Genomic DNA, 22679 nt, shown 5'->3' on the forward strand with positions numbered 1-22679 from the left:
CTTCCAGCCTGGGGATCTTGCTGCGGGGAGGGAACTTCACCATCACTGAGGTCAGGGAGGTGGTTGGGGGGCGTCTCCTCGTGGTGGATGTTATGTACCGTGGTTCTCCGCTCTGGCTGATTAATGTGTATGCCCCACCCGTGCGGAGCGTGCGGCTGGCCGTTCTCCAGCAGCTCCCAGTGCTGTTGGCCACGTCCCGGCAGCTCGTTCTGGCCGGGCCGGTGGGCGATCCGGCTTCAACTGCATCATTGATGCGGATGGACGATCCGGGAGTGCCGACAAAAGACTGGACAGCACGTCCAAGTTCCTGATGGAAATGGTAAAAGACGCAAAGCTGCACGACCACGCCTTCAGCGACCGGAAGGCAGGCAGTTAAACGTGAAGCTGTTGACCCCAGAGAACGTTGAGGAGCTAAAGAGGGACTACGCACGTTGGAGAACGGTGAGGCCCCTCTTTGACTCCCCGACACTCTGGTGGGAAGCAATCAAGGAGAACATTAAGAGGTTCTTCATAGTCAAAGGGGTTCAGAGAGCAAGACAGTCAGAGGGAATTGTGCCAACTCCAGACAGATTTGCAACAACTGCTCCTTCTGCAGTCGAGGGGGGTGGATGAGAGGTGAAGGACCGGCAAGCTCTGCTCTTTACCTCTGAATCCTCCAAGATCATCTTCCGATCCAGGGTCCGCCATGTGGAGCAGGATGAGACGTGCTCACGTTTCTTCTTCCATAAGGTTCACAGGGGGAGCTCTGTGATCCAACAGCCTTAGGGAGGAGGACGGCTCGGTAGCATCCTCGCAGACAGACATGCTGAGGGTCTGCAAATCCTTTTACACGGAATTGTATGACAGAAAGGCCACAGACAGCACCGCCTCCCAGAATTTCCTGTCCTCTATCACGGAGGTCTTGGAGGACAGCAAGCGGGAGAGTCTGGACCAACCACTGACCCTAGAGGAGCTGACTGGCTCCATCCGCTCCTTTGACTCGAGTAAAACTCCCGGAAGCGATGGCTTACCGGCCGAGTTGTATTCGGCTCTGTGGGACTGGGTGGGCTCGGACCTGCTGGAAGTGTACAACAACATGCTTCTAGCAGGCAGCATGTCAGACTCCATGAGGAAGGGCAGCATCACCCTAATCTACAAGCAGAAGGGGGAGAGGAAGGATATAAAGAATTGGAGACCCATAACATTGTTGAATGTAGATTACAAGATCCTGTTGGTAGATGCGATTGGTGCAGCCAACGCCAAGGCTCAGTGGGGGAGGGCCACAGTCTAGGGCCCTTCCGCTGCTGGACATGGGGGGCACGGTATGGCGGAGACGCCCCTCAAATTAAATTAAGGGAAGGTATCCCACACCAGGGGGCCACATGAGTGGCATGGGTGGGGGACATTTTTGTGAAAATTAAAAAACATAAACTGTATTGAACAATCTCTATAGCCGACAAAAATGTCGGATGGAATTTTCGCACTGTGCACACATTGTATATCTTTATCACTTGGACAGGGGCCACAGAGTGGCACGGGTGGGGGACAGTTTTGCTGGAATTTGACAAATGTAAAAATATTGTACTGAAAAAAAATTTGTATAGTCTCCGAAAATGTCGGATGAATTTTTTGTTCGAATGGTTCATGAATTGTATATATTTATCAATTGAATAAAGTCTATTTTTAAATTAAAAAAACAAAAAAAAAAAAACTAGCCCTTAACACAGCAAGCCAAAAGAGTTGATGTTGACTCAAGGAAGTGAGGGTGAACATAACCATGGTCTCATCATTGGAGATGGTCAATAGCTTCACATTCTTTGGCATCCATATCAACAACACCCTAACCTGGTCTATTCACACTGATGAGGTGATCAAGGAAGCCATCAGTGTATTTATATCTTGGGTATCTGGGAAGGTTTGTCCATGAGAATTCTCCCAAGCTTCTACAAGTACACTATAGAAAAAATGTTGATGGCATGCTTCTCCACCTGGTGTGGTAACACCTCTTGACTGTCTGAAGTGACAGAGTATTGAACTGCCTGATCTATCACAAGCTCGTCACTTCCTTCCATCCATTCTATTTTCTGGGCCTCCTCCACGGCCAGAGTGAGCAACACCAGAAATTGGAGGAACAGCACCTCATATTCCGCTTGGGGAGTCTGCATCCTGGTGGCATGAACATCGATTTCTCACAGTTCTGTTAACCCTTGCTGTCTCCTCCCCTTCTTACCTCAGCCCTCGGGCTCCTCCTCCTTTTTCCTTTCTTCTCCCCGCCTCCCCCCACCCCCTATCAGCCCGAAACGTTGCCTATCTCCTTCGCTCCATAGATGCTGCTGCACCCGCTGAGTTTCTCCAGCTTTTTTGTGTACCTTCGATTTTCCAGCATCTGCAGTTCTTTCTTAAACAATCTATTTTCATGGCATGTTGTATCAGGAAACAATATCATCGAGGATGCCTTCCTGTATACCCTGACTATTCAATTTTCTCTCTTCTGCCTTCTGGAAGAAGATGCAGGAGCTTGAAAGCAGATTCCATTCTTAAGAGCATTCTTCTCCACCGATATCATGCATGAACCGAGCACACACCCTCACAAATCTCTTTCACATCCTTTTCCAAGAGGGTTTATTTATTGTTATATCTATCATTACTGAATATTATTTACTCTATGAGCTTCTTGCAATTAAACAATCCCATTGCACTCTGATGGATATGATAATAATCCACTGTGAATCTGAATCTGAACTTTAAAAAAAATATATATTTTTTTTTTATTAGTTATTTATTTCGGACAGAATAAAAGAATACAAAGCAAATGTGAAACAGCATACAAAAAACAAAACAAAAATATTTATAAAGTGTCATAAACAATATCTATAAATAAATGAAATCATATGTTTCCGAAAAGGAGCAGGAAGAAGCCAAAGCTTATTACTTCCCACCCCTTATTCAACTGCTTGTAATTATCTCATACAAATTTAGCAGCTATATGTACACCATATGTACACCAGCCACTATATGTACACCAAATTATTTACATTTGAACACTAATCAAATATTTACAAAGCCATACAAAAAAGAAAAAAAGAAAAAGAAAAGGAAAAACCCCGCAAATACTATACAGCATCTTAGTCATATATACAACCCATCACTCTATAATCACCCTTCCCAATACAATCAGTATAACAAATATCACAATCACCTATCCTCATCCCAATATCCTTTTAAACAAGTGTTTTTGTACATCTTTTTAAACTGAATTATGCTTGTGCTAAGTTTTATCTCCTGTTCCAGACCATTCCACAAATTCACACCACAGATTGCTATGCACATACTTTTAAGAGTTGACAATGCAAAAAATGTATTGACTTCTGAAGAAGGGTTTCAGCCCGAAATGTTGCCTATTTCCTTCGCTCCATAGATGCTGCTGCACCCGCTGGGTTTCTCCAGCATTTTTGTGTACCTTCGATTTTCCAGCATCTGCAGTTCCTTCTTAAACAATAAATGTATAGACTTGATTCCAGGTAAATGGAAAGGAAGCCATGTACTGTTTTATATTTCTGAAGACTTCTGAAAAAGGACCCAGACCCAAAATGGCACCCATCCTTTTTCTCCAGAGATGCTGCCTGATCCGCTGAGTTGTTCCAGCACTTTGTGTCTATCAGAGCTGAGGGTTCTTTCACATTTACCTGAGAGGTCAGATGAACAGGGAGAAAACTGTGAGTGCGGAAGATTCGAGAATACTTCCTCAATCAATTCTGATTTTAATGCCAGAGAAGACCTTTTATGCTGTTGCTTATTCCAAAACACATCAGGGCCAATTAAACTTCTTTTCGAGGGCAATCATTGTGGCGATGTGGACACATGGAGACCAATTTATCACCTGATGAGATGTGCAAACATTTATGTGACACTGACTAGATGATCTTTTTGGTATAGTTGCTGAAAAATAAATATCGTGCAGGACCCTCGTTGAGGAACTATATCCTTCCAGAATACAAACCTTTCACAGAAGTGACGAATGGAAAAATAGAGGCACATATATTTGGAGACATTCTCTTGAAATGGGTGAGTTAGCTTATTTACATATTTCCACAACAATTTACTTATTGTAATGATAATAACTATATACTGGGATTGGCGATGTTTGACTTGTGGAACCCCTCGGGATCTGTGCTGGCTCTTTTACTCTATCTATGTGAATTGCATAGAGCCATACAGCATGAAATAGGCCCTGCGGCCCATCCTGCCTATGCCGACCAAGGGCACGGGAGAAGTAAAGAGTACAAAGGCTATGGCAGATACCTGGACATGAGGAATTGCATGGTCGATTCTGTAGGCAATTCTTAGTCAAATTAACAGGCTGATACCAGACTTTAAAGAACATCACAGGAATATAGGTTTTGGCCCATATTATCATGCTGAGGATGATGCCAGGTAATGCCCCTGTCCCACTAATGCCCCTGTCCAACTTAGGAAACCTGAACGGAGGCTTTGCGCCCCACCCAAGGTTTCCGTGCGGTGCCCGGAGGTTGCAGGTGGTTGCTGGAGGTTGCAGGTAGTGGAAGCAGGTAGGGAGACTGACAAAAACCTCAGGGAACCGCACGGAAACCTTGGGTGGGGTGCAAAGTCTCCAGAGGTTTCCGTTCAGGTTTCCTAAGATGGACAGGGGCATTAAACTCTCTGTCTGTGCATGATCCATATCCTTCTCTTCCCTGCATAACCATGTGCCTACATAAAAGACTTAAATGCCACTGGCAAATGCTTTCACCACCACCTCTGGCAATGCGTTCCATGTACCCGCCATTATCTGTGTAAAAATAACTTGACCTGCACACCACTTTTAAACTTTTCCCCTCTCACCTTAAAGCTCTGACCTCTAGTCTTTGACATCTCCACCTGGGAACAAAAAGGTTATGACTGTTTATGCCTTATACACTTTATATACTTCTATCAGGAAATAATTAATTTTGAGGATAGTTTGCATGTTCTTGGGTTGCATTTAGTTTAGTATAATTTAGAGATACAGCACGGAAACAGGCCCTTCGGCCCACCGAGTCCATGCTTACCATCGATCATCTTTTCATCTAGTTCTATTTTGTCCCATTTTCTCATCCACCCCCGATGCCTTAGGGGCAATTTTACAATCCTGCACATCTTTTGGATGTGGGAGAAAACTGGTACACTCCGAGGAAACCCACGTGATTCACAGGGAGAACGTGCAAACTCCACACACACAGCACCCAAGGCAAGGATCAAGCAGTGAGGCAGCAACTCTACCAGCTGCATAACTGTGCTACCCTGAAGCATTGAAATGACACGGTGATACAATTTAGAACAATCAAAGGCATTGATAAGGTAGATAATGAAGAATTATTTCGCTCTGGTAAGGGAATCCATAACAAGGGCGCACTACATTAAAAATTAGTGATAGGTCCTTCGGGGCTGACCTCTTCTGTGCTCTTCACACAGAATAAAATTAATTGTGAATGTTCGCCTTCAGAATGATTGAAGCTGGAGGGACAACTGTTGGGAGTGGAAGGGCAGATGGTAGAAATCAATAAAAGAAGTTGACAACTATGACTGATACATTTTGTTGGGTTAGTGTATTAACATGTTTGAAATCAATAAACTCACGTGGGATTAAGATACAGATTACTCATGGTCACATGGAGTGACGGAAGGGTTGAATGAACTCCTGTGCCCTATACTTCTTCGAGTGAGGGGATGAGTACATCTAATGTCCACAAAGACATACAGGGCAACAGAAGGAACTGCAGATGCTGAAGCCACGTCCAATTCTTCAGCCTTTGCTACAATCTTGTCCCAAGTGGCTTCCAGCTCCGTTTCCAGATCTCCCTGTTCGGACCTACACTCCATCCACCCCTTCTTGCTTTGCTCAAGACATATAAAAGCTCATCAGTTCTGCACTATTGAGTGTCAGTGAGGTTAGTGCGCAATGTGTTGCAGAGTGAGTGGATTTAACCACATGACCTTCAGGCTCAGAGACCCGAGTGTTACCAGTGGCTGACATTAAAAATAAATGGCAATGACTCTAAAATTATTCCCCAACAACCCTTGGTCCCACCTTGGAAGAAACATACATTTATTGGGCAACTGTTTCATTTTCCCATTTCCTGTTTGGCATCTCTGCAGCATGTTAGAAATTCAGGTTCAATACTTTTCAGTATGCTTTCATTTACTCTCATGTGGCCAATTGAACATAGTAAACATATCAAGATGCTTCAAATGAATAATTAGCAAAATGAACTCACACTAAGCAATGCATGGACATATTAAGATCGGTGAGCAAGCACTTGATCAAATAGTTGGGCTTAAAGATGGAGAGTGAACTTAGGAAGATAATTCTGGATCCAGGCATCACCACTGTGGTGGGCCGAATCACCAATATTGATGAGATGGAGTGCAGGAAGGAGATAGAGAACTTAGTGACATGGTGTCTGGACAAAACCTCTCTCTCAATGTCAGCAGGATGAAGGAGCTAGTTATTTACTTCATGAAGCATGGGGGAGTAGATGCCCCAATCAGCATCAATGGTGGGAAAATGGAAATGGGTGCGAGTTTCATGTTCCTTGGAGTCAATATTACCAATTATGTAATGGACCAACCATATTGATGCCACAGCCAAGAAGGCACATCAATGTCTCTGGAGTCTGAGGATATTCAACATGTTTCCAGTGACTCCTACAAACCTCTGCAGATGCACCAAACTGTGCGGTTGCATCACAGCTTGGTTTGGGAACAGCTCTGCCCAACACCGTGAGAAACTGCAGACCAGACCAACACGCAGACCAGACTTCCCACCATTGGCAACGTCCACACTTCATGCAGTCTCGGTAACATCATCTTCTTCTTCTTCTTCTTCTTCTTCTTTCGTGTGGCGTGCACAGCCTAAAGTTGTTGGACAACTTGTTCCATTTGATCTTCCGTTTGTGCACGTCGAGTTGGTTGCATTAGTCGAAACAGGGCGGACCACGTGAAGGTTGCAATCTTCCACCCCGGTAACATCATTAAAGACTTGGCACGCCCCGGACATTCATTTTTCTCCTTGCTTCCATCCCGCAGAAGGTACAGAAGCTTGAAAGCACGTGTCACCAGACTCAGTAGCAGACTCTTCCCCTCTGTTATCAGGCTTCTGAACGATCCCTCCATGAGCTAGGGTAATGTCCAATTCACCTCTGCCACATTGTGAACATTGGACATTTCCTGTAGAATGGATGGACTACAATGCCCTATAATGCTAACAACTATATTCTGCACACCGTATCTTCCCTTTTTTTCTATCTGCTCTATTGTACTTGAGTTTGACAGTTTGACTTGATTATATTTATGTATGGCATACAATATCTAATCTGGACAGCATGCAAAACAAAGCTTTATACTCTACCTCACTGCAGGTGATTATAATAAACCTAAACCTAAACTTAGACATAAAACTCCAGAGTACACAGGAGGTCAGAATTGGATCAATGAATTGAATTGAATTTAGTTTATTGTGTACGGTGGTACAGTGAAATGTTTCTCTTGACAATTTTGGGGCATTTTTTGGGGAAAGGAACAGAGACAGTGGGACAAGGCTGTGAATGGATCTGAAAAGCAGAATAAGACTTTTGCTATTGGTGTATTATGAAATGAGAGGCATTGTTGGCGTTGGTGGATGAACAACCAAAGAACGTTTCAGGTTGAAAACCTTTCTTCGAGGGTTCTGATGAGACTTTAGCTGGCTTTTCTTTCCACATATGCTGTTAACTGACTGAGCCCTTCCAGCATATTTGCTTTTATACACACAAGTGACTGCAGATGCTGGAATCTGGAGGAAGACACACACTTGAATAACTCAGCAGGTCGAACAGCATCTAGGGGAGTGGAGGGGGAAGTATTGCCAATGTTTCAGGAAACACAAATTCTGCTTTTTGTTTCTGATATCAATGCTTTGTTTTGCATTTTACATCCTGAAGACATTGAATTTTGTTCTTCATGCTGTCTTGGTAACATCATCAAAGACTTGGCACTACCCGGACATTAATGGACCCCAATAGGGGGCCTAATGACAAAGATTCCACAGCAAATAGACAGCGGAAATGAACCTATAAAATTATCTGCAAATCGACACTTTCCCTGCATTGATGTGGTATGAAGGGAATTATTCTTACAATTAGCATCGTTACATAGATAGAGCTAGGTTTGGCTGAGTTGGTATCAGAGAATCGAAGAGTCGTATTGCATGAAATCAGGCTATTTCATTGAATTGGCCCACACTGATCAGTAACCACCCCTCCATGTTAATTCTACCCATACTTGGTCAACAGACCTCTACGCCTAATCAATTCAAATGCTCACCTCATTGTCATCTCATTGCCAGCCTGTGTGGTTCTGGCTTTATATTTCAGTCTGAAAAAGGGTTCCAACCCAAAACGTCACCCATTCCTTTTACCTAAGATGCTGCCTGACCAGCTGAACTATTCCAGCATTTTGTGTCTACATTGTCAGTGACCCAGCTATAATTATTCTCTCAGGCAGGGCATTCCAGGGGCTCTCTGGATGATGAAGATTCCCCCCTCCTCCATATCCCCACTAAATGTCTTCCTCCTACCTGCAACCTAAGCCCTCTAGTTCTACTTTATCTCTGAGATGGGGATATGTTGGGAACCAGCTGGTGAGCAGATGAAGCAAGAAGAGGCTACCAGTTCAGGGAATGATACAGTGCTGGGTGACCGAGAGTGATCATTAAAATGGGAAATACCCAGTTCATGCTGAGGATGGGTTTTCCCAATTCTGAGAACAGGTCACAGACATTTCTGGGTGTTAAATAGATATGGTATTCCCAAGCATTATTGGGCCATCTTAAAATGATCAGAATCATAGTCATACAGTGTGGAAACAGGCCCGTCGGCTCAACTTGCCCACACTGGCCAACATGTCCCTTCTACACTAGTCCCACCTGCCTGCATGTGGTCCATACCCCTCTACACCTATCCTCTCCATGTACCTGTCTAAATGTTTCTTAAACATTGCGATTAGTTCAGTTAAGTTTATTATTGTCTTGTGTACCAATGTACAGTGGAAAGCTTTTTGTTGCGTGCTATCTGGTCAATGATTACAATCAAGTCGTCCACAGTGTACAGATACAGGACAAAGGGTGTATTATTTAGCGCAAGATAAAGTCTGATAAAGTTCAATTAAAGAAAGTTCCAAGTTCTCCGATGAGGTAGATGGCTGGTTGCGGCCGCACTCTAGCTGGTGAGAGAACGAGAAGTTGTCTGATGACATCTGGGAAGGAACTGCCCCTGAATCTGGAAGTATGCGTTTTCAAACTTCAGTACCTATGGCCTGATAGGCGAGGGGATAAAAGGGAGTGACCGGGTTGAGACTTGTCCTTGATTATACTGGTGGCCTTGCCGAGGCATCATGAAGTGCAGATGGGGTCAATGCAAAGGGGGTTGGTTTGCGCGATGGTCTGTGCTATGGCCATGACTCTCTGCAATTTCTTGCAGGTCTTAGATGGAACTGTTCCCAAACCATGCTATGATGCATCCCAATAGAAATGTTTTTTACGGCGTGTCGGTGGAGGTTGTCCGGAACATGCCAACGTTCCTAAGCCCTCTAAGGAAGCAGAGGTGTTGGTGTGCTGAGTGGAGTTGTCACCATGTGATTCAGATTGTTACTTCACATCGCCAGAGACCTGTGTTCAAATATGACCGTGGGTCTTGTCAATGTGGCGTTTGCACAATTCTCCTTGGATCGCATGTGTTTTCTCCGGGTGCTCCAGTTTCCCCCCACATCCCAAAGACACGCAGTTGGTAGTAGGTTAACAGCCCGTGGTGTATAGGTGACTGGGAGAATCTGGGTGTTGATGAGAATATGGGGACATATTAAATGGGATTAATGAAAACGTGTTGTTGATTGTCAGCATGGATTGAGCAGTTTGAAAGATCTGCTTCTCTATTGTATCTCTCTATGACTCGATGACTCCATCTCAATGGGGAAGTTAAGGTATTTATTTTACTAATTGCAGGAGATTCTCAGTATTTGCAGGGGGTCCCTGCACTGAGTAATCTTGTCTCTGAGTCCTGTAACAGAAACTGGTTTTTTGTGCCTATTTCTGATCATAGGCTCCAGCAAATTAGAGCATCCGGTGAAAACAAGCAGATGGTGAATGAACAGTCCAAAGGGAACTGCTAGCTTTCAGCTACGTGTCGAAACAAGGAACTGCAGATGCTGGTTTACAAAGAAGGACACAGAGTTCTGGCAAAACTCATCGGGCCAGACAGCATCTCTGGAGAACATGGATGGGTGACCTTTTGGGGTAACGACCCAAAATGTCACCTATCCATGTCCTCCAGAGATGTGTCTGACCCATTGAGTTACTCCAGCACTTTGTGTCCAGCTTTCAGCTGTTTCTGGATATGTAAGTCTTTGGCTTATGTGGACCTACCGTAAGTCCGAGGTCCCAGCGACAGATACTGGGGCAGAATCCTTTGCAGGATCTATGTCTAACTATGAAAGATCTTTCTCTCCACTTTCCATAACAGCTTTATCAGGTAGATGCGGAGTTTGATGGGATATCTGGAACCGGGTTATAAAGTAAGAGGGTGTTAAGAAGGCCAATCTTCTTGTGGTAAATCTTTGGATTTCTATAGGCAAAGGGTCTGTGGAGTTTCTGTTGCTGAGTACATTCAATGCAGAAATCAATAGTTTTTTTATAATTTGGGAATGAAAGTATGTGGGTTAATGTGGGAGACTGATGCTGAGGTAAATGATCGACCATGATCTTACGGAATGAGAGAACAGATATGAGGGGGGAGGAGAATGGCCTGCTCCCGCTTCTACTTCATATGTCCTTTTGTTCTTTTCCCCGTGTTGGGCTGGGCCCAGTGGGCCACAGAGGAAGCTTCTAACTGTGGGCTCTGTGTTGTAACAAAAATGAACTCTTTCAACTTGCTCTTGCTGTGATTTTAATCTGTAGACAGTGCAGTTCCTATAACTTTCAATAGCTTTCAGATTCCATTACTTCCCACACAGTTGCAGATCAGGTGGTGGGGACAAGGGCAGAGAAACAATGCTGGAGTTGCTGTGGTCTGGGTGGGAGAGTTTAAGTCCCGGCGTCAGTCAGTCTGCAGCTCTTTTCTTTCGCCCTGTTGTTCGGGCTTTGTGCAGCTGCATACAAGACAATCGGCCATCAACAAGCACCGCTTATAATTTGCAATCAACTCCCCCCTTCTTTTTTTTTTATCCACAGCGCCTTCATTCAAATGCCCGGCCACACAAAGGATCTCTTTTCTCTCTTGCCAAACGAAAGTTGCACAATGAAGAACTGAGTGGCGCCCAGACCCAGAAAAAACTGTATACCCCACCGTCACGAGGGGATCTTTTGAGTGCAGCCTGTGGGAAAGGTCTTGGAATTTGCCTATAACCGAGGCACTGATAATTCGGCATATTTTTCTCTACCCACACCCCCCCCCCCTTCCCCTTTCCTCGATCTGCTTTGTTATTCAGTAAGATCATGGCTAATGTGTTACTTCAGCACCACTGTCCTGAAACTGACACTTCACCCTCACTCCAGGATCACTTCAAGGTGATCAGCTTGTCTTCAAAAGCAGAAGGTTTATCGTGAAGAACTTAAACAACCCCCAGCACATTAACACGGCATGAATAAGATTCCAGTGTGGATAGGCCTGCATATATTGCAGATGTTGGATTTCTTCCAGCGATGTATGGGCTAATATATTACCCAGATGCATGCAAATTGTCAGGCTTAAACATGTCGGACAGAGCCTCTACACACGTGCTTGTCGCATGCCTCTCTGTGTCCCAACAATGAGGGTGGCGTGTGTCAGTATCTGTGGTAGGAAGGGCTTCCACCCTGGGTCATTGTGCGATCATGTGAATGGGTCTAACTCTGAACATCCAGGCTGATCTTCCCAGTGGAGTGTTGAGGGAACATTGTACGATCGGGCAACTAGCCTTCAGATGATAGACACAAATTGCTGGAGTGACGCAGCGGGACAGGCAGCATCTCTGGAGAGAAGGAATGGGTGATGTTTCGGGTCGAGACCCTTCTTCAGCCTTCGGATGATATCTTATCCAAAGCCTTGTATACACTGGAATTTAGAAGGATGAGAGGGGATCTTATTGAAACTTATAAGATTTTTAAGGGATTGGACACGCTAGAGGCAGGAAACATGTTCCCGATGTTGGGGTCCAGAACCAGGGGTCCCACAGTTTAAGAATAAGGGGTAAGCCATTTAGAAAGGAGATGAGGAAACACTTTTTCACCCAGAGAGTTGTGAATCTGTGGAATTCTCTGCCGTGGAGGCCAATTCTTTGGATGCTTTCTAGAGAGAGTTAGATAGAGCTCTTAATGATAGCGGAGTCAAGGAATATGGGGAGAAGGCAGGAACGGGGTACTGAATGTGGATGATCAGCCATGATCACAGTGAATGGAGGTGCTGGCTCGAAAGGGCCGAATGGCCTACTCCTGCAACTATTGTCTATTGCCTATTGCCTTGCCCATTCTCTCAGGTAGGCTTGAGAGATGATCTCAGTGTTCCAGAGCCCATAATTTTCCCTCGGTTAATATTGAAACACGAAGGAAACAGTGATGAATTGAAAATAGACACCAAATGCTGGAGTGACTCAGCAGGACAGGCAGTATCTCTGGACAGAAGGAATGGGTGACGTTTCGGGTCGAGACCCTTCTTCAGACTGAGAATGAAGAGAGTGACTAGAGCTATAGAAGGGTAAGGTGTGAAAACGACAGATCAAAGCAGACGATTATCGAGGAAATGTAGAATGGTTCAATAATGGAGAACACTGTTTGTTTGCCTCATTGTCCGCTTCCCTTCAACCGACAATGAACCATTCTACATTTCCTTGAGCATCGTCTGCTTTGATCTGTCACTTTCACACCTCACCCTTCCATATCTCTAGTCTCGCTCTCCCCTGATTCTCAGTCTGAAGAATGGTCTCGACCGGAAACGTCACCTATTCCTTCTCTCCAGAGATGCTGCCCGTCCCGCTGAGTTACTCCAGCGTTCTGTGTCTACCGTATAAACGAGGTTTACTGCCTCCCTCCACAGTGATGACTTGAATACTGTAAACCCTGCAATGACGGACCACAGGACGGGGGGGATGGTGTCCGTTATAACCGAGTGAGTTTGGGGGAGGAATGCATCAATAGTTTAACCCAAGGCCGGGAGGAGGGAAGAAATGTGGCGTTGGGGAAGGGAGAGGTTTAACCAGCGGGAATTCACAGGCATTATTTTCATTAAAAAGAAAAGGGTCCTGTCCATTTAATGATACAGCCTGAGGTTGGTTCTTGTTCAAGCACCTGGAGGATGAGATGGGGGGGGTGGGGGGGAGGGGGAATATCCTTTTCCATTCCAGAGCACGTTGATGGATGGAACAATCTTCCCAGCAGCAGCAGGAAGCTGGGAGACAAATGACAACACATTGTGCATGGACAACATGCTCTTCCCCTGGGAACACTAACCCGCTGCTCTGCTCCACCACTGAATATTCCAGGTGTGGACTCCTATATATCGGTGAGATCAAAGCGCAGGCTCGGTGACCGTTTCAGTGAACACCTCCCGTCAGTCTGCCAAAAGGGCCTGTCCCACTTGGCGATTTGTTCTGGCGACTGCCGGCGTCATCGACTGACGTACCAGGGTCGCTGAAAGATTTCGAACATTTCAAAATCCAGCTGCGACAAAAAAAAAGTTGTGACACTTGAGGAAACATCGCGGATCAATACGTCGTCACGCCGCGTCACTCCGGTGACCTGATACGTCGGTGTCAGTGATGCCAGCAGTCGCCGAAAAAATCTCCAAGTGGGACAGGCCCTTAAATCTACAAGATCTCTCGGTTGCTAAACACTTCAACTTCAACTCTGCTTCATGCATTTCCTTGTCAGAGCTTTCCCCCTCTAACCTTACAGCTATATCCTCTGGTCTCTGACATTACCACACTGGGAGAAAGGTTCTGAATGTCTACCCTTTCTCTGAGCTGCCAAATAGCATTGGGACTTTGGGCATTGGTTTGTTTTTGCACTATTTGGGCTTTTTTATTCATTGAAGTTCCTTTTTGTGTTTGCCTGTTGCATTATCTATTGAGTACTGTATTGTGTTTACAAACCTGCTGTGCTGTTGGTGCAAGTAAGAATTTCATTGTTCTGTTTTAGGACAAATGACAAGAAAACCCTCTTGACTCTTTATGACACTTGACATCAGCAAATAGCTGCTGTGTTTAGTTTAATTTAGTTTAGTTTAGAGATACAGGCACTTCGGCCCACTGATCTCACACTATCCAGCGATCTCCGTACACAAGCACTATCCTACACACTAGGGACAATTTACAATTCTAACAACAGCAAATTAACCCACAAACCTGTGCGTCTTTGGAGAGTGGGGGCACCTGGAGAAATCCCATGCGGTCTCAGGGCAAAAGTACTAACTCTGTACAAACAGCATCTGTAGTCAGGATTGAACCCGCGTCTCTAGCATTCTAAGTGCGGTGGGAGATTGCAACCTTCACGTGGTCCGCCCTGTTTCGACTAACGCAATCAACACGGCGTGCACAATTAAATAAGAACAAATAGAACAAGTTGTCCTACAACTTTAGGATGTGCACGCCATGCGCAAGAAGAAGAAGAGGCATTCTAAGTCAGTCTACCGCTCCGCCACTGGGCCGTCTGAGTGTTATTTGGCCCTGCCCTAGGAGTTGACAAGGAACTTGGGTGGGAAGGTGAATCTACAAGTTGCTTCAATATAATGTATATTTAACTTTATATCAACAGTAGAGTGTGATACTCATCAAGGCAGGGATGGGAATGGCGTCTGGACTTGTTGCTTGTTTCTCCAGCATTGGTTTCATGTTTGCCTCTATGTCATGATGACGTGCTGACACCCACTCAGCAACTTCACCTGGATAAAGAGTGAGTCTTCAAGGTGTGGTTGGTGAATTGAGCAATCTTTTGGACACCTGCATGTGTCTCAGTGTCCAATTTTATTTGGTAACAGTGATATGCCTTCTGAAAGTTGAAACACGTAAAAAGTTGGAGTAACTCAGCGGGTCAGGCAGCATCCCTGAAGAACATGGATAGGGTGGAGGACTGATTACAGGATGGGGGGGGGAAAGAAAGCTGGAAGAGTGAAGGGGCAGGACAAAGCTAGGCAGATCATAGGCAGGGGAGGGGGGGGGTTGATAGGCAGATGTTTAGTTTAGCTTAGTTTGAGTTTGAGACACAGTGTGGAAACAGGCCCTTCGGCTCACCAAGTCCGCGCTGATCAATGATCACCTGTACACTAGTTCTATCCTACACACTAGGGACATCGTGGGCAATCTGCCATTTCAATCATTAGCCATACACAGTTTTCCAAACAAAAATCCAGCCTATAACCTTTGATCGAGCCACAGAATTGATAGCGTTTGGCATTGGCATAGCGAGGTGAGAGCATCTCAGATTTCTACTGCTATTTGTGTGGAAGTGATATGTGGTTTGACTGAATAACGTTCAAGTTAAGCCCCCTTGATATAGATTCTTCAAACCTGACAGATTTGAAGAATAAGGGGTAAACCATTTAGAAAGGAGATGAGGAAACACCTTTTCACACAGAAAATTGTGCGTTTGTGGAATTCTCTGCCTCAGAGGGCAGTGGAGGCCGGTTCTCTGGGTACTTTCAAGAGAGAGCTAGATAGGGCTCTTGAAGATAGCGGAGTCAGGGGATATGGGGAGAAGGCAGGAACGGGGTACTGATTGTGGACGATCAGTCATGATCACATTGAATGTCGGTGCTGGCTTGAAGGGCCGAATGGCCTACTCCTGCACCTATTGTCTATTGTCTGAGGTAAATTCTTACAAAATTCTTAAGGGGTTGGACAGGCTAGATGCAGGAAGATTGTTCCTGATGTTGGGGAAGTCCAGAACAAGGGGTCACTGTTTAAGGATAAGGGGGAAATCTTTTAGGACCAAGATGAGAAAAACATTTTTCACTAAGAGAGTGGTGAATCTCTTGAATTCTCTGCCTCAGAAGGTAGTTGAGGCCACAGTTCATTGGCTATATTTAAGAGGGAATTAGATGTGGCCCTTGTGGCTAAAGGGATCAGGGGGTATGGAGAGAAGGCAGGTACAGGAAACTGAGTTGGATGATCAGCCATGATCATATTGAATGGCGGTGCAGGCTCGAAGGGCCGAATGGCCTACTCCTGCACCTAATTTCTATGTTTCTATGTAACAATTTCTCTCTCTCTCCATTTTGTTGGTGCGTACTGCATGACAATAAAACACACTTGACTCTCGACTGAACCTTTTTTTTAAAATCATTTTTATAATTTCTTGATCAGATTGGCTTCGGCCGAACCAAACTCCGCAATACCTCTTCCCCACTGGTCACGGTCAACTTGCACAAGTTGCCTCAGTGTCAAAGGCCTGTGTAGATGCAATGTGAACAATACTGCTTCTGTCTGATTAGCAAGAAGCAGACCCAAGTCCATACTTGGCAGTTGAGGGAATGCGAAAGCAATTGGGGGAATTTACAAAGAGTAACGTGAGGCCTGCTGGAAAATGAAATATTATTCCTGAAATATACAGAGCACCAGAGTTCCCCGGGTCAAATGTAACAATGACCAGATTCAAAGTGAACAAAATTGGTCTGCTCCAGGTGAAACTAATTTTCGACAGCGTAACACTGCTTTTTATTTGAGTCGTCCAGATGAATTTCTGGGCCTGTATGTTTTAGAGAAGCGGCTCCAGCAGGTTAGCAAGGAGAAATGGCAAAGGCAAACTGTCTCCATTATAAACCAAAGATACAGTAGACACAAAAAGCTGGAGTAACTCAGCGGGACAGGCAGCATCTCTGGAGAGAAGGAATGGGTGATGTTTCGGGTCGAGACCCTTCTTCGGACTGGTTAGGTATAAGGGAAATGAGAGATAGAGACGGTGATGTGGAGAGATAAAGAACAATGAATGAAAGATGTGCAAATAAGTAACGATGATAAAGGAAACAGGTCATAGTGCAACTTGGGTGGGGGAGGGATTGAGAGAGAGGGAACGCTGCGGTATCTGGTAAGAGAAATCAATATTCATATCACTGGGCTGTAAGCTGCCCAAGGGAAATATGAGATGCTGTTCCTCCAATTTGCGTTTAGCCTCAATGTGACAATGGAGGAGACAGAGGACGGAAAGGTCTGTGTAGGAATGGGAAGGAGAATTAAAATGTCCAGCAACCAGGAGATCTGGTTGGTTCAGGCGGGCTGCGTTTGGTCTCGCCATTATGAACCATACTATCTACGGTTGGGTGGCACGGCGGCGCAGCGGTAGAGTTGCTGCCTTACAGCGCCAGAGACCCGGGTTCGATTCTGACTGTGGGTGCTGTCTCTATGGATTTTGTACGTTCTCCCCGTGACCAAATGGGGTTTCCTCCCACACTCCAAAGACGTACAGGTTTGCAAGCTAATTGGCTTCGGTAAAATTGTAAATTGTCCTTGGTGTGCAGGATAGTGTTAGTGTGCAGGGATTGTTGGTCGGCGCGGACTCGGTGGGCCAGAGAGCCTGTTTCCGCGCTGTATCACTAAACTAAACTAAAGAAGGGTGATTTTATGAAGGACACCAAATTCAGGCTTGAATAAAGAATACGAAAGACAAGTTGTGGGAACTAAAATAAGAACAGTAACAACATTGCCCTTTCTAGCTGCGCAATACAGATGTGAAAGCTGGACTTTGCAAAAGACGAGGACGGGTGACTCATTTGAAGGAGATTGCGTAAAATTCTGTGGGCAGCAGAGAGAAGCGATCATTCAGTCCGGACCACATGTGGGAGATCATAGCGTTGAAGCAGGAACTGTGCTGTGCTATCGACAGGCAGACAATGGAACCAGAAATAAAAGCAATGAATTCAATTCAATTAATTCATAGATACTTTATAGTCACAGGCATCTAGGTACAGTGAAATGCGTTGTTTTGCATACAACCCGGTAAAATCATACAGCAGACCTCACCTAGGCAGCATACAAGTGTCTGGTGCTGACAAGGTTAGAAAAGCTAACTTCAAAGTCCTTCATCAGAACTGGGATAGAGAGTTACTTTCATGCCCCTGTCCCACTTAGGAAACCTGAACGGAAACCTCTGGTGACCTTGCCCGCGACCCAAGGTTTCCGTGAGTCGCCAGAGGTTTTGGTCACTCGCCTGGAAAGCCTCGAGCTGGATCGACCGAAGTGTGAGCTGCATCTACCGACCAAAATCCTATAGGATCTTTGCTACCGACTGCACACACACACACACACACACACACACACACACACACACACACACACACACACACACACACACACACACACACACACACACACACACACACACACACACACACACACACACACACACACACACACACACACACACACACACACACACACACACACACACACACACACACACACACACACACACACACACACACACACACACACACACACACACACACACACACACACACACACACACACACACACACACACACACACACACACACACACACACACACAGACTCACACACACACACACACACACACAAACACATCGTGAAGGTAGGTGCCATGGAGAGCGGAGGAGCGCTGTCTGCGCGATGAAGATGAAGGTAAACGGCTGCCACAGAGTATGGTAAGTCCTTTAGAGAGGGGGGGAGAGAAGGGGGAGGAGAAGGGGGAGGAGAGAAGTGGGGAGAAGGGGAGGAGAAGGGGAGGGGGGAGTAGGAGTGGAGACAGTTGTAAGAAGTTTAATAAAGTTAGCGGGCATTTTACCTTCCGGTGGGTCTTCTAGGTCGTGAAACTCCAATGAGCCGATCAAAATGGCCGGTCAGAGAAGGAGATGGCCTTCGACGGCCTGTAAGTAAATAGCGACCCCACTCCACTGGCTTCGACCAAACCTATTTTAAGTCTAGGCCGGTTTTGATTATGTTGAAATAATCGAAGCAACCTAGAAGAAGCCTCGACCACGCGGAAACCACTTTCGACCATTAGGGAGAGTGACCAAAACCTCCGGCGACCTCATGGAAACCTTGGGTGGCGGGCAAGGTCACCAGAGGTTTCCGTTCAGGTTTTCTAAGTGGGACAGGGGCATTATTTAGCTCTGCTGCAGCCAAGGCTCATTTTCAACTCCACTGTATTTTTGTGTAGGGAAGAGCTGCAGATGCTAGTCAGAACGAAGATAGACTCAACGAGCTGGTGTAACTCAGCAGGTCAGGCAGCATCTCTGGAGAAAAGGATTAGGTGACGTTTCAAGTCTCGACCCGAAACGTCACCTAATCCTTTTCTCCAGAGATGCTGTCTGACCCGCTGAGTTACCGCAGCTTTTTGTGGCCATACACAGTATTTTTGTTTGAAGTTGTCTCGATGAAGATGTCCAGTATGTTTCAGGGAAACAACTTTGTTCGTACGTAGGGGCTGTGTATAGGTCGGCCGTTCATAACCTGGGCAGGACCTGTATTGCTTGGCAGTTTATCACGTATTACTGGATGTTAATGGTGACCATAAGCAGAGATTAATTGCAAGCTGACTGAGTGCATCTGCCTATGGAGCCTTCAACAGAATACCCTTTCCCACAAGATGCTGTCCCACTTTCACCCCCTAATTCACGACCTCTGCCGAGTTTGCCCGAGACTCATACTACAGCATGGTCGTTAGGAGGTCGTAGGTAGGTTGTGATGCTAGTCGTGGGTACTCGTGGCATCAAGTAGGTCGGGGCGTGATGAAAAATGTCCACGAGCTAAAAAGGTTGTGAGTTAGGTCGTGAAAGTGGGATTTAGGCCCTTTATATTTAGTAGAGGGGAGGTCCTTTAGAGAGACTATATAGGGGAAGTAGGCTGGAGATTGGGGGAGTGAGTAGGGGTTAGGCCAGGGGGGAGATGGGGTGCATAATGGAGAGCATGTACGAACAGCAAAATGCTAGGTAGGGATGGAAGAGCCAGTTCCTCTTGGCTTACAGAACTGGCTGACTGGTACTTGTGAAACCAATGCCTCATATGAAAAAAGTATTAACAGACAACTTTATACGGGAGTTCTCATGGGACCACAATTGAGACACTGGTTAAAGTCCTGTGGTCCTCATTTCCCATTTTGTGTTTCTTCTTGACTCAGGAGGTTTTACATCACGTACTAACATCCCCCACGCATTCTCATTTCTGATCAATTTGCACTTATTTCATTCCAACTGTCTCATGACAACAGCAAGCATTTACAGTATATCTCACCATTGACAGAGTGAAATGTCCCAAGTCGCCTCGCAGTCACACAAAGGCTCACACTGAAGACGTTAGACAAGGTGAGCAAAGTCTTGGCCAAAGAGCCAAGTTTTGAGGCGTGTTTCTCAGGAGGAAATACATTAGGGGGAAGGTTTGGGTGGGTGCAAATCATGAGGTTAAGATGTCGACAGCTGAAACACAGGGTGCCAGTGGATGAGTGACACTGTCTTAGGAGAGCATAGAGAACTTACAGAGTTTAGAGTTTGCAGAAGACTACGGATTTGGGAGAGGCCAGGTCATGAACTCGCTAGAATTTAGGAGATTGAGGGGGGATCTTATAGAAACTTACAAAATTCTTAAGGGGTTGGACAGGCTAGATGCCGGAAGATTGTTCCCGATGTTGGGGAAGTCCAGGACAAGGGGTCACAGTTTAAGGATAAAGGGGAAATCCTTTAGGACCGAGATGAGAAAAACATTTTTCACACAGAGGGTGGTGAATCTCTGGAACTCTCTGCCACAGAAGGTAGTTGAGGCCAGTTCATTGGCTATATTTAAGAGGGAGTTAGATGTGGCCCTTGGGGCTAAAGGGATCAGGGGGTATGGAGAGAAGGCAGGTACAGGATACTGAGTTGGATGATCAGCCATGATCATATTGAATGGCGGTGCAGGCTCGATGGGCTGAATGGCCTACTCCTGCACCTATTTTCTATGTCTCTATGTTTCTATGAAGGGATATGCAAACAAAGAAGAGAAGTTTAAAATCAAGGTGGAGAAACATTGAACTGCAGATAAAAATGTACAATAAAAAAGGACATAAAGTACTGGAGTAACTCAGCGGGTCAGCCAGTAGCCCTGGAGAACATGGATAGGTAACATTTTGGGTGAAGGCCCTTCTTCAGTCTCAAGAAGGTTCTCGACCCAAAGCGTCACCAATCCATGTTCTCCAGAGATGCTGTGTGTCCCCCTGAGTTACTCCAGCACTTTGTGTCCATTCTTTTAAAGTCAACGTGCTTGATCATCTTCTTCTTCTTTCGTGTGGCGTGCACAGCCTAAAGTTGTTGGACAACTTGTTCTATTTGATCTTCCGTTTGTGTACGTCGAGTTGATTGCATTAGTCGAAACAGGGCGGACCACGTGAAGGTTGCAATCTTCCACCCCGTGCTTGATCATTAACCAGCATAGGTCAGCAAGCACAGGGATGGTGGGTGTCTGGGGTGTGATGTGGTTTGGGTTGCGCGCAGCAAAATTTTGGACGAGCTCTGGTTTGTAGAGATTAGAAGGCAGGAGGCATAAATATATAGAGACTGCAAGGAACTGCAAATACAGGAATTTTTACTCTGGAGAAGGGTCCAAACCCAAAACATTGGCTATCCATTCTCTCCACAGTTAGATTAGTTTAATTTATTGTCTCATGTACCGAGATACAGAAAAGCTTTTTGTTGCCAGTTGACCAGTCAGCGGAAAGACTATACATGATTACAATCGAGCCGTCCACAGTGTACAGATACTTGATGAAGGGAATAACATTTAGTGCAAGATAAAGTCCAGTAAATTACGATTGAAGACAATCTGAGGGTCTTCGGTGAGAAGCAGATGGTATTGTCTCCCAACAGAGGCTGCCTGACCCGCTGAGTTACTCCAGCACGTTGTGTTTTACTCAAGGTAATAATATATGGTCAAGTCCAAAGGTGACTGTGTGTAATGGACACTGCTTTCAGTAAAAGGGGTAAAGCATGAGATGCAGAAGCGAGTAGGAGTGTGGAGAATTATGGTTTCAGAAGTTCAGCTCAGTGTCATGTGAGTATCTAGTCCCAGTTCAGGTCTCCCCTTCTCTCCCCTTCCTCTTGCATTGAGTATTGTGTCATACAGCATTGAGTCCCCCACTGATCATCCATCAGCCACTTACACTAATCCTAATTATATCTCCCCTTAACCTTGCCTAAATCCCTCCACTCACTTACACGTTGGGGGGGATTGTGCTGTGGCCAATTAACTTGTCAATTAATACGTCTTTGTGATGTGGATGTAAACTAGAGAAACCTGGGAGAAACCTATATGTTCACAGACTGGACATGCAAACTCCACGCAGACAGCACCAGAGACCAGGATTGAAGCCAGGGTGCTGGAAATGTGAAGCAGCAACTCTTATAGCTGAGTCGCTGTGCCTCGGGACTAAGAAACGAAGGGCTTTGAGTTCCATCATAGAATAATTGATACTTCTGAAAGCACCAAGTACAGTAAGTTGAAAATGGCAATGGGATTTTTAAACATGTTTAAGACAATACTTTTTCCCTTCCACTCCTTGTCCTGCCCAAGATGTCTTTCTTCACATGTGAACTGAACCAGAGTTTCAGGTATCTGACTGTGAGAAACAGTGATGGACACAAAGTGCTGGAGTAACTCTGTGTGTCAGGCAGCATCTCTGGAGATAAAAGGATGGGTGACGTT

The sequence above is a fragment of the Leucoraja erinacea genome, chromosome 26 (genome assembly GCF_028641065.1).
Source record: "Leucoraja erinacea ecotype New England chromosome 26, Leri_hhj_1, whole genome shotgun sequence".
Lineage (NCBI taxonomy): Eukaryota > Metazoa > Chordata > Chondrichthyes > Rajiformes > Rajidae > Leucoraja > Leucoraja erinaceus.